The following is a 17059-nucleotide window of genomic DNA, read 5'->3' as shown; positions in this document are numbered from 1 at the left end:
GCCTACTCTTCCTTCTTTGTTTTCTATGTTTCATTTTCTTTCAGATATATCTACTCTCATATTGTCATGCTTAGCATTATTTACCTTTTCTTCTTAAATCAAAATTGTGTCTTCTATAGTTTCTCTATAGATTAATTTTCAGAGTAGGAAATTAGCAAAGTGCTTTTATCTAACTTTGACTGTCAAAATATTGTTCTTCGTAGGGCCAAATGGTGGCTAGGAACACAGGTCTAAAGTGATGACCTTCTGGACCACTTGAAAAAGAAAGTGTCAGTCGTCAAGGTCAAATGATTCTCATATTGTTTATACCATCAAGGGGATTAAACTCATGTCTAATTTTTTTTTTTTTTGCAGTACGCGGGCCTCTCACTGTTGTGGCCTCTCCCGTTGCGGAGCACAGGCTCCGGACGCGCAGGCTCCGCGGCCATGGCTCACGGGCCCAGCTGCTCTCCGGCATGTGGGATCTTCCCGTACCGGGGCACGAACCCGTGTCCCCTGCTTTGGCAGGCAGACTCTCAACCACTGCGCCACCAGGGAAGCCCCATGTCTAATTTTTGTTTAATATTTTGATAAACCATTTATGTGGGGGATTTTTTTTTCTTTCGTGTCCCTTTGAGTTGTCAATGGCTTTCATTTTGGGGGGGGCCTTCTTGAGAAGAGAAAAACCTGACTTCAGTACCCAACTTTGCAGACCCTGCCCATACCAATTAAATTAGAATGTCTGCGGATGGAACTTCAGCATAATCTTATTTCAAATCAAAGTATTCCTAAACAAAGACAAAATTGAACCAGATGGACTTAAGAGAGGAAGCTATAGATACTACTCATGATGTATTATTTCCCAACTCTAGGAATTAGGAGTCCTGTGGACTGGTCCCTTGGGAAAGCACATCTAAACATTTTCCATCAGATATTTTGGGTGGAGCTCTATCTATCTCCACTAAAAGTGTAGAGCATGCGACTCAGTCCTTGCCTCTCACCATAGTTCCATCTTCCTTTAGGAAGCAGGTATAGATGGCAATTCCTGGTCCCATTGCAAAGGTATTGTAATAATTAAAAATAAATTATTATTTGGTAACCAAAAAACAATAGTGTTCAGTCTATAGAATCTAAGCACTCAGGGTCCTCTATTTTGATACAGTACTACAGTGCTCTATTCTTCATGTAGTTACTGATTTTTTTCTGAATTCCTTTTGGTAAGAAGACATCTAGAAACTGAATCTACACTCTCAGTTCATAAGTGAGCTAATGGGTTTATTTCCTAAACCCAACGGATTTCTGTTGCTGAGGTAGAGAATTACTGTTTTTGTTTTTGGTTTTGTTTGTTTATTTTTTTTGGCTGCGTTGGGTCTTCATTGCTGCACATGGGCTTTCTCCAGTTGCGGTGAGCGGGGGCTACTCTTCGTTGCGGTGAGCAGGCTTCTCATTGTGGTGGCTTCTCTTGTTGTGGAGCACAGGGTCTAGGTGTGTGGGCTTCAGTAGTTGCAGGATGTGGGCTCAGCAGTTGCGGCTCACAGGCTCTAGAGCACAGTCACGGTAGTTGTGGTGCACGGGTTTAGTTGCTCCGTGGCATGTGAGATCTTCCCAGACCAGGGCTTGAACCCATGTCCCCTGCATTGGCAGGCGGATTCCTAACCACTGCACCACCAGGGAATCCCAAGACTTACTGTTTGTATCTGGACACTGCTGTCTAGTTTGTAAATGATGACCAGGCTGAACCATTAATGTATTTTTGATGAATATTAAAAATTCATGAAAAAAATGAAAAGTATCATAAGTATTCAAAGGAGTTGATTTAGGTTTACTTGCCTTAAATTTATTCTCTCTCACCCTCTCTCCCTTACTCTACAAAGAATATCCTAAAACTTCCATGTCTTTCTACATTATGGAAAGTCAGTTTGATAAGAATGCTATTATGTCTGTAACCTGTCAGGGGTAAATTGAGTAGAAGATTATGCAGTACCCTGGTAAAACCAAACGTTAATATGGAAATTCTCATTAGAAGCCCTAAGAAGCTACAGATGTTTGCGGAAATTCTACTGATTGCTTTGACCTGACCTTTTTTTAAATTGCCCCTTCTACAGTGTACTGAAATCCTTCAACCCATCTCACCCCATCTTATCAGTTTCAGACCAGGAGGCTTTTTCAGAATCATCAACTATGGTATTAACTCATTTTCTCCCCACCTTCCCCTCTCCTGTTCCCCGCCTGCTGACGACAGCTCTCTGTGCGGTGCTGTGGAAAAGCCAGCAAGTTTCTCCTTCAATAAATAGGACATCCCATTCGGGTCACTCATGCAACTCATTTTAAATAAATTAAATCAACTTCTGCATATTATTTGCTTGTCCTTGAACTAAGATAACATGGGATGTTCAGGTATCACTCAAAGATGGAATTATGAGGGTAAAAAAATTTGCTCAGCACTCCAAGGCCAATTTCTATATAACTTTACTTGGGTAGGGCTAGGGAAGGGACCTTCCATTGCTCCTAATAAAGTAGCATGTTAACTGTTAACAGTGTGCTATGCCCTTGCAGAAAAGTCTCAGAAAGTTTGAAAATTTGAGAATATTTTTCAATCAAGTTTTATTTTTGTGAAATGATTGAGGTTAAGAGGTGATACTTATTCCAGGAGACTGGGAATGCCTGCTCCCTTCCCAGAGGACCTCTTGTCATAGGGATTTGCCCTCAATAGAATCAGCAAATCAAGTGAGTCAATAACTCAAATTCTTATCCAGAAGTTACATGAGGAGTAGCATAAAGATTGTTTTCTTCAAGAAGGGATTAAAGTCTATTGAAGTAAATCGTCTCTGAACTTCTCTTCTCTGAAGATGGATTTGTTCTAGTAATTTCGCACCCAATGGCTTTAAATGTAGGTGGAGCCTTTGTTTATTTAATTCAGACTCTGCCTTGGTTATTATTGGGACTCACGAATATTCTAAGTTCCTCTCCCTGTCTGGGCACATGAGATGATCTCATTTTCCTGTTCCCTTCAGGTTAGGCATGACCATGCAACTTGTTCGGCTAATGAAATGTGAGCAGAAATGCTGTGTGTCACTTCTAAGACATAGCCCTTAATTGTTGATGGATGACCCTTGAGTTCTCTCTTCCCCTGTGCCTGTGACCTTGGAAGCAGATGTTGGCATGGAGGAGCCTCAGGATTGATAACAGCCTGAAAGGACAGTGGTCCTGACTTGTGGCTGAGTTAGGATGAGTGAAAAATAACTTTGGTTTGTGTTGAGCCACTGAAAGTTTGGGGTCATTTTTATTGCAACACAACCTAGCCCATCCTTACTGAAATAGGCTCCACGTGCAAACTTTCTTGTATGAGGCCCATTAGAGCCACTGTCTCTTTATTTCCAGGGCATTTGTCTTAGCTATTATGTGAAATGGACTGCCGCTTGGAAAGTTGTGAGCAGAGGGACCAGATGTTGACCTGCCAACAGCAGACAAGTGTGTGCCTCACAAGCTCCTCTAATTAATGGAGAGGAGCTGGATGAAATAATCAAAACCAGGCTTAGCACAAGGCTCTCTTGGGAGCTCTGCTTGTGACTGTTGAAAGGAAAGAATACCTTGTTTAATTGGCACTTATTAATTGCTCTTGACTACTCGTATTAAGTCACCTCCGTGCTGATAATGGCTTAGAGGGATAATCTTGATATGAATAGTTAATTCAAAAAGGTCTCAGTGGGTTACCAGTTTCCAGAATACAGATGTCCTCTTAGGAACCTCTGAGGTTCCAAAAGGTGGTTTCCAAGTCCAGTTTTCTGTAAGTCCAAATGAGCACCATCTCTCCAAATGGGGTAAAATTACCAATACTCTATGTCCCAGGCTTGATTCTTGCCTATTTCTTATTTTTTTCCTTTTTTTAAATTGAAGTATAGTTGGTTTACAATGTTGTGTTACTTTTAGGTGTACAGCAAAGTGATTCAGTTTTATATATATTGAGTATACAAAATATTGAGTACAATTCCCTGTGCTCTACAGTAGGTCCTTGTTGGTTATCTATTTTATATATAGTAGTGTATATATGTTGATATCCCAAACTCTTAATTTATCTCTCCCTCGCTTTCCCCTTTGGTAACCGTAAGTTTGTTTTCTATGTATGTGGGTATATATCTGCTTTGTAAATAAGTTCATTTGTATCAATTTTTTTAGATCCCACATATAAGTGATATCGTACAGTATTTGTCTTTCTCTCTCTGGCTTACTTCACTTAGTATGATAATCTTTAGGTCCATCCATGTTGCTGCATATTGCCTATTTCTTAAGTTAACCAAAAGAGGTGAATTATTTTAATAATACCTACACTTTAAATTTCTTGAAAAGTAGGACTACCTTGACTAAAACAGCCCCGTGTAATAGGCATGAACATTTGAAAGGCCATATTTCCAGAAACGCTTTTCAAATCTGAAGGGTTGAGGAAGAGGATGTGCTTTGCATGGTGCTTCATAAATTACTTGGTAGAATAAAGAACATTTAAAATGTAGTTCTAGTATTACATTCTATCCTCCACCATGGAAGTTCCATTAATAATAAACATAATATTGATTTTCTGATTTTCTCCTATAACAAGGAACACTTTCCTGTGAAGTGGATTCAGCTCCCCAAAGCATGATTTTTTTTTTTAATTTTCACTGTCTTTTTCTTTCTTTTTTTTTTAAAATATCTTTATTGGAATATAATTGCTTTACAGTGTGGTGTTAGTTTCTGCTGTATAACAAAGTGAATCAGCTATATGCATATGTATATCCCCATATCCCCTCCCTCTTGCATTTCCCTCCCACCCTCCTTATCCCACCCCTCTAGGTGGTCTAAAAGCAACAAGCTGATCTCCCAGTGCCATGCAGCTGTTTCCCACTAGCTATCTATTTTACACTTGGTAGTGTATATATGTCAATGCTACTCTCTCATTTTGTCCCAGCTTACCCTTCCCCCTCCCTGTGTCCTCAAGTCCATTCTCCATATCTCTGTCTTTATTCCTGTCCTGCCTCTAGGTTTAACAGTTCCATTTTTTTTTTTTTTTAGATTCCATATATATTTGTTAGCACATGGTATTTGTTTTTCTCTCTCTCTCTTTTTTTTTTAACATCTTTACTGGAGTATAATTGCTTTATAATGGTGTGTTAGTTTCTGCTTTATAACAAAGTGAATCATCTACACATACACATATATCCCCATATCCCCTCCCTCTTGAGTCTCCCTCTCGCCCTCCCTATCCCACCCCTCTAGGTGGTCACAAAGCACCGAACTGATCTCCTTGTGCTATGTGGCTGCTTCTCACTAGCTATCTATTATAAATTTGGTAGTGATATATGTCCATGCCACTCTCTCACTTTCATCCCAGCATAACCTTCCCCCTCCCCGTGTCCTCAAATCCATTCTCTACATCTGCGTTTTTATTCCTGTCCTGCCCCTAGGTTCTTCAGAACTCGTTTTTTTTGTTTTTAGATAACATATATATGTGTTAGCATACGGTATTTGATTTTCTCTTTCGAACTTACTTCACTCTGTATGACAGACTGTAGGTCCATCCACCTCACTACAAATAACTCAATTTCATTTCTTCTTATGGCTGAGTAATATTCCATTGTATATATGTGCCACATCTTCTTTATCCATTCATCTGTTGATGGACACTTAGATTGCTTCCATGTCCTGGCTATTGTAAATAGAGCGGCAATGAACATTGTGGTACATGTCTCTTTTTGAATTATGGTTTTCTCAGGGTATATGCCCAGTAGTGGTATTGCTGGGTCATGTGGTAGTTCTATTTGTAGTTTTTTTTTTTGTTTTTTTTTTTTGTGGTACACGGGCCTCCCACTGCTGTGGCCTCTCCTGTTGCGGAGCATAGGCTCTGGACACGCAGGCTCAGCGGCCATGGCTCACGGGCCCAGCCACTCCGTGGCATGTGGGATCTTCCTGGACCTGGGCACGAACCCGTGTCCCCTGCATCGGCAGGCGGACTCTCAACCACTGCGCCACCAGGGAAGCCCTATTTGTAGTTTTATAAGGAACCTCCATACTGTTCTCCATAGTGGCTCTATCAATTTACATTCCCACCAACAGTGCAAGAGGGTTCCCTTTTCTCCACACCCTCCCCAGCATTTATCGTTTGTAGATTTTTTGATGATGGCCATTCTGACTGGTGTGAGGTGATACTTCATTGTAGTTCTGATTTGCATTTCTCTAATGATTAGTGATATTGAGCATTCTTTCATGTGTTTGTTGGCAATCTGTATATCTTCTTAGGAGAAATGTCTATTTAGGTCTTCTGCCCATTTTTGGATTGGGTTTTTTGTTTTTTTGATATTGAGCTGCATGAGCTGCTTGATTATTTTGGTGATTAATCCTTTGTCAGTTGCTTTGTTTGCAAATATTTTCTCCCATTCTGAGGGTTGTATTTTCATCTTGTTTATGGTTTCCTTTGCTGTGCAAAAGCTTTTAAATTTCATTAGGTCCCATTTGTTTATTTTTGTTTTTATTTCTATTTCTCTAGGAGATGGGTCAAAAAGAATCTTGCTGTGATTTATGTCATAGAGTGTTCTGCCTATGTTTTCCTCTAAGAGTCTTATAGTGTCTAGTCTTACATTTAGGTCTTTAATCCATTTTGAGTTAATTTTTGTGTATGGTGTTAGGAAGCATTCTAATTTCATTCTTTTACATGTAGTTGTCCAGTTTTCCCTGCACCACTTGTTGAAGAGGCTCTCTTTTTTCCATTGTATAGTCTTGCCTCCTTTATCAAAGATAAGGTGACCATATGTGCATTGGTTTGTTTCTGGGCTTTCTATCCTATTCCATTAATCTATATTTCTGTTTTTGTGCCAGTACCATACTATCTTGATTACAGTAGCTCTGTAGTATAGTCTGAAGTCAAGGAGCCTTATTCCTCCAGCTCTGTTTTTCTTTCTGAAGATTGCTTTGGCTATGTGGGACCTTTTGTGTTTCCATACAAATTGTGAAATTTTTTGTTTTAGTTCTGTGAAAAATTCCACTGGTAGTTTGATAGGGATTGCATTGAAACTGTAGATTGCTTTGGGTAGTATAGCCATTTTCACAATGTTGATTCTTCCAATCCAAGAACATGGTGTATCTCTCCATCTGTTTGTATCATCTTTAATTTCTTTCATCAGTGTCTTTTAGTTTTCTGCATACAGGTCTTTTGTCTCATTAGGTAGGTTTATTCCTAGGTATTTTATTCTTTTTGTTGCAATGGTAAAGTTTCCTTAATTTCTCTTTCATATTTTCCATCATGAGTGTATAGGAATGCAAGAGATTTCTGTGCATTTATTTTGTATCTTGCTACTTTACAAAATTCATTGACGAGTACTAGTAGTTTTCTGGGAGCATCAAGATTCTCTACGTATAGTATCATGTCATCTGCAAACAGTGACAGCTTTACTTCTTCTTTTCCAATTTGTATTCCTTTTATTTCTTTTTCTTCTCTGATTGCTGTGGCTGAAACTTCCAAAACTATGTTGAATAATAGTGGTGAAAGGGACAACTTTGTCTTGTTTCTGATCTTAGAGGAAATGGTTTCAGTTTTTCACCATTGAGAACGAGGTTGGCTGTGGGTTTGTTATATATGGCCTTTATTATGTTGAGGTAGGTTCCCTCTATGCCTACTTTCTGGAGAGCTTTTATCATAAATGGGTGTTGAATTTTGTCAGAAGCTTTTTCTGCATCTATTGAGATGATCATATGTATTTTTTTCTTTTGTTTTTTGCAGTACGTGGGCCTCTCATTGTTGTGGCCTCTCCCGTTGCGGAGCACAGTCTCTGGACATGCAGGCTCAGTGGCCATGGCTCATGGGCCCAGCCACTCCACGGCATGTGGGATCTTCCCAGACCGGGGCACGACCCACGTCCCCTGCATCAGCAGGCGGACTCTCAACCACTGCGCCACCAGGGAAGCCCCGATCATATGGTTTTTATCCTTCAATTTGTTAATATGGTGTATCACATTGATTGATTTGCATATATCAAAGAATGCTTGCATTCCTGGGATAGATCCCATTTGATCATAGTGTATGATCATTTTAATGTGCTGTTGGATTCTGTTTGCTAGTATTTGTTGAGGATTTTTGCATCTATGTTCATCAGAGATATTGGACTGTAGTTTTCTTTTTTTGTGACATCTGTCTGGTTTTGGTATCAGGGTGATGGTGGCCTGTAGAATGAGTTTGGGAGTGCTCCTTCCTCTGCTATATTTTGGAACAGTTTGAGAAGGATAGGTGTTAACTCTTCTCTAAATGTTTGATAGAACTCGCCTGTGAAGCCATCGGCTTCAGGACTTTTGTTTGTTGGAAGATTTTTAATCACAGTTTCAATTTCAGTGCTTGTGATTGGTCTGTTTATATTTCCTATTTCTTCCTGGTTCAGTCTTGGAAGGTTGTGCTTTTCTAAGAATTTGTTCATTTCTTCCAGTTTGTCCATTTTATTGGCATAGAGTTGCTTGTAGTAATCTCTCATGATCCTTTGTATTTCTGCAGTGTCAGTTGTTACTTGTCCTTTTTCATTTCTAATTCTGTTAATTTGAGTCTTCTCCCTTTTTTTCTTAATGAGTCTGGCTAATGGTTTACATAATTTTGTTTATCTTCTCAAAGAACCAGCTTTTAGTTTTATTGATCTTTGCTATTTTGTCCTTCATTTCTTTTTCACTTATTTCTCATCTGATCTTTATGATTTCTTTCTTTATGCTAACTTTGGGGTATTTTTGTTTTTCTTTCTCTAATTGCTTAAGGTGTAAGGTTAGATTGTTTATTTGAGATGTTTCTTGTTTCTTGAGCTAGGATTGTATTGCTATAAAATTCCCTCTTAGAACTGCTTTTGCTGCATCCCATGGGTTTTGAATCATCATGATTTCATTGCCATTTGTTTCCAGGTATTTTTTGATTTCCTCTTTGATTTCTTCAGTGATCTCTTGGTTATTTAGTATCATATTGTTTAGCCTCCATGTGTTTGTATTTTTTTTACAGTTTTTTTCTTGTAATTGATATCTAGTCTCACAGCGTTGTAGTAAGAAAAGATACGTGATACAATTTCAATTTTCTTAAATTTACCAAGGCTTGATTTGTGACCCAAGATATGATCTATCCTGGAGAATGTTCCATGAGCACTTGAGAAGAAACTGTATTCTGTTGTTTTTGGATGGAATACCCTAAAAATATCAATTAAGTCGATCTTGTTTAATGTGTCATTTAAAGCTTATGTTTCCTTATTTATTTTCATTTTGGATGATCTGTCCACTGGTGAAATTGAGCTATTAAAGTTCCCTACTATGAATGTGTTACCGTCAATTTTCCCTTTTATGGCTGTTAGTATTTGCCTTATATATTGTGGTGCTCCTATGTTGGATGTATAAATATTTATAATTGTTATCCCTTCTTCTTGGATTGATCCCTTGATCATTATGTAGTGTCCTTCTTTGTCTCTTCTGATAGTCTTTATTTTAAAGTCTATTTTGTCTGATATGAGAATTGCTACTCCAGCTTTCTTTTGGTTTCCATTCGCATGGAATATGTTTTTCCATCCCCTCACTTTCAGTCTGTATGTGTCCCTAGGTCTGAAGTGGGTCTCTTGTAGACAACATATATACAGGTCTTGTTTTCATATCCATTCAGCCAGTTTATGTCTTTTGGTTGGCACATTTAATTCTTAAATGCATTTAAGGTAATTATCAATATGTATGTTACTATTATCATTTTCTTAATTGTTTTGGCTTTGTTTTCGTAGGTCTTTTCTTTCTCTTGTGTTTCCTGCCTGGAGAAGTTTCTTTAGCATTTGTTGTAAAGCTGGTTTGGTAGTGCTGAATCCTCTTAGCTTTTGCTTATCTGTAAAGGCTTTAATTTCTCCATTGAATCTGAATGAGATCCTTGCTGGGTCGAGTAATCTTGGCTGTAGGTTTTTCCCTTTCATCACTTGAAATACGTCCTGCCACTCCCTTCTGTCTTGCAGAGTTTCTGCTGAAAAATCATCTGTTAAGCTTAGGGGGATTCCCTGATATATTATTAGTTGCTTTTCCCTTGCTGCTTTTAAATTTTTTTCTTTGTTTTTAATTTTTGATGGTTTGATTAATATGTTCTTCAGCGTGTTTCTCTTTGGGTTTATCCTGTCTGGTACTCTCTGTGCTTCCTGGACTTGACTGACTATTTCATTTCCCATGTTAGGGAAGTTTTCGACTATAATCTCTTTAAATATTTTCTCAGACCCTTTCTTTTCCTCTTCTTCTGGGACCCCTATAATTCGAATGTTGGTGCATTTGTTGTCCCAGAGGTCTCTGAGACTGTCCACATTTCTTTTCATTCTTTTTTCTTTATTCTGCTCCCTGGCAGTTATTTCCACCATTTTATCTTCCAGGTCACTTATCCATTCTTCTGCCTCAGTTATTCTGTTATTGATTCCTTCTAGAGTATTTTTAATTTCAGTAATTGTGTTGTCCATCACTGTTTGTTTGCTCTTTAGTTCTTCTAGATCCTTGTTAAATGTTTCTTGTATTTTCTCCATTCTGCTTCTGAGATTTTGGATTATCTTTACTATCATTATTCTGAATTCTTTTTCAGGTAGGTTGCCTATTTCATCTTCATGTATTTGGTCTTGTAGGTTTTTACCTTGCTCCTTTGTCTCTAACATATTTTTTTGTCATTTCTTTTTTTTTTTTTTTTTTTATTGGTGGCATTGTATTCCTGTCTTACTGGTTGTTTGGCTTGAGACGTCCAGCACTGGAGTTTGCAGGCAGTTAGATAGAGCTGGGTTTTGGTGCTGAGATGACAACCTCTGGGAGGTTTCACTATGATTGATATACCCTGGGGTCTGAGGTTCTCTGTTAGTCCAGCGGTTTGGATTTGGAGCTCCCAGTACAGGTGCTCAGAACTGACCTCTGGTCTGGGAGCCAAGATTCCACAAGCTTCATGGTGTGGTTTGAAAAAGAAGAAGAAAGAAAGAAAAAAAGGAGCAGTACAATATCAAAGAATAAAAAGCAAAATAAAATTAGAAAGATAAAAATCATATTAGGAAAAATAAAACTATAATGGAAACAACTGCAATAAGGTAAAATAAAACCACAACAGAAAAAAGAAAAAAAGAGGGTGGGATCAAGGCAAAAGGAGATCACTAACAAAGTATAAAGAATAAAATAAAATCATAAAAATAAGATTTATTAGGAAAAATAAAAAAGAATCAACAAGGTAAAACAGAACCCCAATCTAAAAGAGGAAAAAAGAAAAAAAAAAAAACCTTGGCTATGGGAGTGGAGTTAAGGCAGGGCATGGAACTTAGGCAGGGGCAGGGTTCAGGGTGGGGTGGGACCTAGGCGGGGGGGGGGGTGACGTTTGAATGTGGGATGGGGCCTAGGCTGGGTGACGTTCAAGCATGGGGCGGGGCCTCTGCTTAGAACCTGCACGGAAGGCGAGAGGATGCCCATCAAAAGGAGGGCCTCTGGAGTGTGGAGTTCGGGAGTTTGGAGGTGCGGCCCTGAGTGAGGGTGTGTGGGTGGGGTTTAGGCCCAGCACATTGGAGGGGGTCTCTGAGTGTAGAGGTAGGGCCCTGGGTGTGGGTGTAGGGGTGGGGCTTTGGTTTTGCGGGGCAGGAGGGAGACTCCAAGGGCAGAGGTTTAGGCTCAGGAGCCTAACAGGCTTCCTGGTGCCTAAGTGGACAGGGAAAGCCCCAGCCCTGTTCCCTTCCATTCCTTCACGCTCCTCCCCCACCATCTCCCCCAGGGTCTCGCCTGTCACTGCTGGACCCCAAACTGTGGGTGGGTCCTGCTGGGTGTAGGAACTCCTCCCTTCCCCCAGCCACCCCTCAGGGGTGTTGGTCTCAGAGGTCTGGCCTTTACTTTTGCTCCCACTTCCCTCCCTCCCACTCCCTCAGGATCCTCGTGGCTGGAGGAGGCCTAGGTGGGCAGAGGATCAGGCCCAAGGTCTCAACAGGTTCCTGGTGGTCCAAGTGGGCAGGGGAAACCTGGCAATGCTCTCTTTTGATCCTCTGCCCTCCCAATGGTTCCCCAATTTCCTCCTTTGGGCGTGGGATCCCTTTACCTCCCCCAGTCACCCCTCGGGGCATCAGTCCTGTCCTGCCTCCACTTCTCCTCCCCCTTCACTCCCCCCATGCCCCATGTCCTACCCAGTAGCTGGGGATTCCTCCCGTCACTTTAGGTGTCTGTGGTCCCCCACCGGTGCCTGGTACGTGTCCTAGTTGTGAGGAGATGCGGATTCTGCGTCCTCCTAGTACGCCATCTGCACTCATGATGTTTTTGAATTAAGTAGCTATTGGGGTGTGAAGTGGGAAGGAGGATAAAACTGAAGTATTTTGTTAATGCCTCATGGAGACTCAAGGAGAAATGATGAAGCTTCCATCAGCATCTTTATTGCTGATACATGGGAATATGTTTGTGCTGGAGGGGGGGGGCTCTCATCTCATTAATATATATGAAGTCTTTACAGAGGGGTGGGCACAGTCACTCACTCCTTCATTTATGTCCTCCTTCTTGGGTCCAAATCCTTTGGAAAAAATTATAGACCCAAGGAAGATGCAGTCCACTTAATGTGTCCTTGTTTAACAACTATTGAAATGATTCAGTCTACTTGATTAGTGCCGTTTTGTAGATATTACTTCTGACTGATGCATGTCATTCTTTCAAAATATCCGCTGCTCCTTGTGTTGTTCTAAGTGATTTTCCTGGACATCATTTTACATGCACTTCTTCTCACTAGCAATGAAAGCTGTCTTTAAGGTGGCTGGTCTCTCCTTAACCTGTTAAAGATTCTTGTGCCTGATGATTATGAGGTTGAAATTGCCATTTGTGTAACAGGTCAAAAATGTTGAATATCAGACATTTCATATTGTTCAAACTTTATTTGCTGGCGCTAGAGATTCACGGAGAATATAAAGAGCAGCCTGAAATATGTAAACAACCTTCTCTTTGTCATTTTATTTTCTGTTCTCCCACAAAGGAAACAGACAAGAGATAGAAAGAATCACATTAAGAGCATCTATACATGTGACACGATGTTCCTGGCCATTGTGCACTACTTACCCCACCCTGGTTTTGCTCCCAGCTGAGGGGCGAGCGGTGGTGAGAACCAAGAGCAAAGGCAAAGAAGAGATGATGGTTTACACTTAAGATCTGGGCAGCCTCAGGCAATAGCTTTATTCTGATGGCCTGCTACCTCCTAACAGGGAAATGAGGATAAGTTCTTCCTCCTTTAAAGGGTTTTCTCTGAGAAAATAGGCTAGTATGGAAGTATTTTACACTTTGTACATCAAAGAAACAGAGCACATCTTACACATCTGTAAAGACATTTGTGAAGTCACTCTAAACCACTGCCCCCAAAGAAAAACAGATAGAAAATACAAAAACAGCAATCACAAAACCTCAGGTGTCTGTAGGTCTCCTTTGACCATAATCCAGGAGAAGAGAGAAGAGCCTTTAAGAGAGAACAAATCAAGGGGAATGAGAAAGGAGGATGCTTGCTTTTCTTCCTTGCTTATTCGGTTGCAAGCACTTTAATTGTGTTAGCTTATGAAAGCCTGCCAGCCATTCTACCATTATCCCATTTGACAGCGGAGGAGACTAAGACTGACAGAGGAAATAGAGCTTGCCCCAAGTGGAAGAGCTAGCCAAATGGCAGAGGAATAGACTCAAAGCCAAGCTGGCTGACTCCAAAGTTATACCTCTTCCAAAATGATACACGGCTGCTCACTCAGATCCAGGCAGGCAGCGGATTTGATGGGAGCACGGAAAGTATAGGGTTCTAGGTGGTGGCAGGGACTCCTCTCCACAACTTCTCTGACAATGCATCCCGTTCCTCCTCTCTCCAAGTTTTTCTCTAGCACATCAATGAAGCCATGTCCTTAATGGTCCTCAAAGAAACAATGGGGACCAGTGGGAGTAAATGGGGTGGGGAATACGGTCTGTCACTGCCCTACCATACCATTGTCCTGCCCCACTTGAATGAGCACATCATTGTGGGAAGAGAGCCTAAAAGGTGTAGGTGTGCTTTTGAGAGAAACACTGTCTGCAAATGCCTCCAGTAAAGACACAGAATGTTATAGGAGAGAGAGCATCGTCTTGGGGGTCAGGCAGCTATGCCATTTAATATTTGTGAGTTATTAGACATCTGAAAATGGGGATGATCATACCTACTTTGTAAGATTACTGGGAATCAGCATCTCTCTCTCTCTCTTTTGGTCTCAGGACCTCTTTCACACTGAAAAAAAATTGTTGGGAACCAAAAAGAGCTTTTGCTTAGTTAGATATGCATTCTATCTATTGATATTAACCACATTATAAATTAAAACCAAGACATCAAAAATATTTATTAATTTATTTAAAATTTAGAATACATCTATTACATATTAACATCAAGAACATATATTTCTTAAAATCAATATCTATACATTCCCCCAAAAAACTTACAGAGAGGAGTGGCATTGTTTTACAACTTTGTAAATTGCTTTAACGTCTGGCTTAACATGAAACTATTCATAGTATTCCCTTGAAGCCACTTGAGCTGCCCAGGAGCTGAAGTCTGGGACCACATGGCCAAGCTCCGGGGCACATAGGCTGACTCTAGAAGCTCAGGATAAGGCTATGAAACTCCAGGGAGTTGGAGTGTGGAGCTCCAGGGAAACCTATGAAGACAAAGACCAGAAAAGAAAGAACCAGAGCCCACTAGGATTCCCCCTATTATCTCAGAAGATGGGAATCATTCATGGCACCAGAATAGCCACACAAGGTACCAGGAAGCTGTACAGAAGGTGTTGTTAAAGACACTCCCCAATAAGGTCTTCAGAGTCCCCATGACTGATGCTCAGAACTTCAGCTTCTGGCTGTCCCACAATCCAGGAGTGCGCCCAGAGGAAACCATGCCATGGATCCGGAGTCCCTGCCACTGCCTCATCAAAAGCCCAATGACCAGGTTTATGGATCACTCTATTCTCAAGGACAGAAACTTCAGTCTGTATTGAGCAGGAAGTGTTTTCAGAAGGACAAGATAAACTCTGGATGGAGGGCAAAGAGGGAAAGAGGGAGGTGTCCTGGTTCCAATGGCTGCCTAATGGGAGGAGGGGATTGAGAACACGGAATAAACAGATTGGACTAGAAAAAACAAAAAAAAAACAAAAAAAACCAAAAAACAGCCGGATTCTCTTATCTGCTCCTGCATTCAATCTGTTGCTATACATTGTTTTGGTTGAAGTGTGTAAAGAAAATCCAGCTTCAAACAGATTTACAGTTGGAAAAGTGAAGATGTCATGGGCTGCCTGAAAGGTGACCTCCAAGGGTTCTGGCACTATACTTTGAGAACAGCTGCTCTAAAGATTAAAAAGAGTGAATAAATACAAAGGGTTTACTCCCGTGCCAGGATACAGAGCAGACAGATGCTCACTAAATTGTATGAGAAAATGTTACCTCCAAACTTCAGTGCATCTATATACATATGTCTAAGAAATGTGTCCCAAAAGAATTAATATATATCACAGTGAATATATATACATCTAACAACCAAGCAAGTGAATGAATGGGAGCATACCTACATACACATAAACGAAGATTTGAATTCCCTTGACCTTCCTTAGATCAGAATACTGACACCACTTTGCAAATTATTTTAACAACATTCTCTTGCCCACGCACCTCTTAACTTCCACCATTTTTTTTCCATTGGAAAGGATGCATTTTATTGGTCTGACCAATATGGTACCAGTGGTGGGCAATGCCCAGCACCTCTCGTTGTTCTGGATGCCCTTCCTTCCTGTCCTGGGAATTCATGACTTGATTCCAGAAACAAAATAGCAAATGTGTTCACCAGGGCAAAATAAAGGCTATTTCTCCTGAAATCCCTTTCTCAGTAATGGGAAGGAGCCTGGAAGAAGAGCTTACCTCGGACAACATCTTTAATCTCAACCCCAGAACCTAGAAAATGATTTGAGTGGCAATTTTTTTCAGTTCTCCGAAGTATAGTTCATACAAAATACCATTCTAGACACATAGGAGGGAAATTAGTAGACAGACACAACACCAGCATTAACTCTCTCTTAGAACCACGTGGACAAAAGCTGAAGGTCTTCCACTCACTCCCTGTGCCATCAGCATCTCCTTGGCATTCTCCTTGAGGGTCCTCAGAGTTTGAAGTGTGAAAGTGTCCTATAAGATATTTTTTAAAAGTTGTGATTCCTGATTTATTGTTATTCATTTTTGTTTGTTTTGAGTTCTTCCTTGACTTTGGCATTGTTTTTAAGAAATAACCAGTATGTCACTAGTATTCCTTTTTTCCACTGGTAAAAAAATCTAGGTACAATTTACATGCAGTAAAAGTCACTATTCTCAGTGCAGAGTTCTGACAAATGCTAGAGTTGTGTAACAACTGGCACAATCAAGACACAGAGCAGCCCCCAAACTCCCCACATCTCCTCATGCCCTTATGGTTAACTCTTTCCCCCACCCGCAGCCCTGAACACCACTGACTTTTGTTCCTGCTGTCTTTTATAAGAATTTAATATTAAAGGAATTAAAGCCTTTTGAATTTGGCTTCCTTCATGCAGCATAGTTGACTTTAGATTCATCTTCATTGGGGGATATATCAGTACTTGGTTCATTTTTCTTGCTGCAGAGTATTCCATTGAATGGATATTCCAAATGGTTTAATCATTCCCGATGGAGGGATACTTGAGGTTTTTCCAGTTTGGGGCAATTACAAATAAAGCTAATATGAACATTTGCATACCGTGTGTGTGTGTGTGTGTGTGTGTGTGTGTGTGTAAATTTCATTTAGATTTTCATTTAACGGGTTGCTGAGTCATATGGCAAATGTGGTTTTACCTCCATAAGAAATTGCCAACTGTTGTCCAAAGTGGCTCTACTATTTTGCATTCCCACTATCACATCCTAGTACATACTCATACATTCATGTTTTTGAGGTCTCCATTTTCTATACTCTTAAAAAGAAGTCACAACATAGGAATTATTAAAATAGCTTGGGGGCTTCCCTGGTGGTGCTGAGGTTAAGAATCCACCTGCCAGTGCACTGAACACGAGTTCAAGCCCTGGTCCGGGAAGATCCCAC

The 17059-nt window shown here is 40.4% G+C and overlaps 1 pseudogene; it reads left to right on the top strand.

Annotated features, from left to right (window-relative positions):
• The first annotated feature begins 11366 nt into the window (after positions 1-11366).
• LOC149747452 (sperm microtubule inner protein 11 pseudogene) lies at positions 11367-14963 on the top strand (annotated as a pseudogene).
• Positions 14964-17059: the final 2096 nt, after the last annotated feature.

The sequence above is a fragment of the Delphinapterus leucas genome, chromosome 15 (assembly GCF_059928025.1).
Source record: "Delphinapterus leucas isolate spDelLeu-1000000601 "Yukka" chromosome 15, BTC_Dleu_Yukka2, whole genome shotgun sequence".
Taxonomy (NCBI): Eukaryota; Metazoa; Chordata; class Mammalia; order Artiodactyla; family Monodontidae; genus Delphinapterus; species Delphinapterus leucas.
This window is presented reverse-complemented; position numbering and strand designations above follow the sequence as displayed.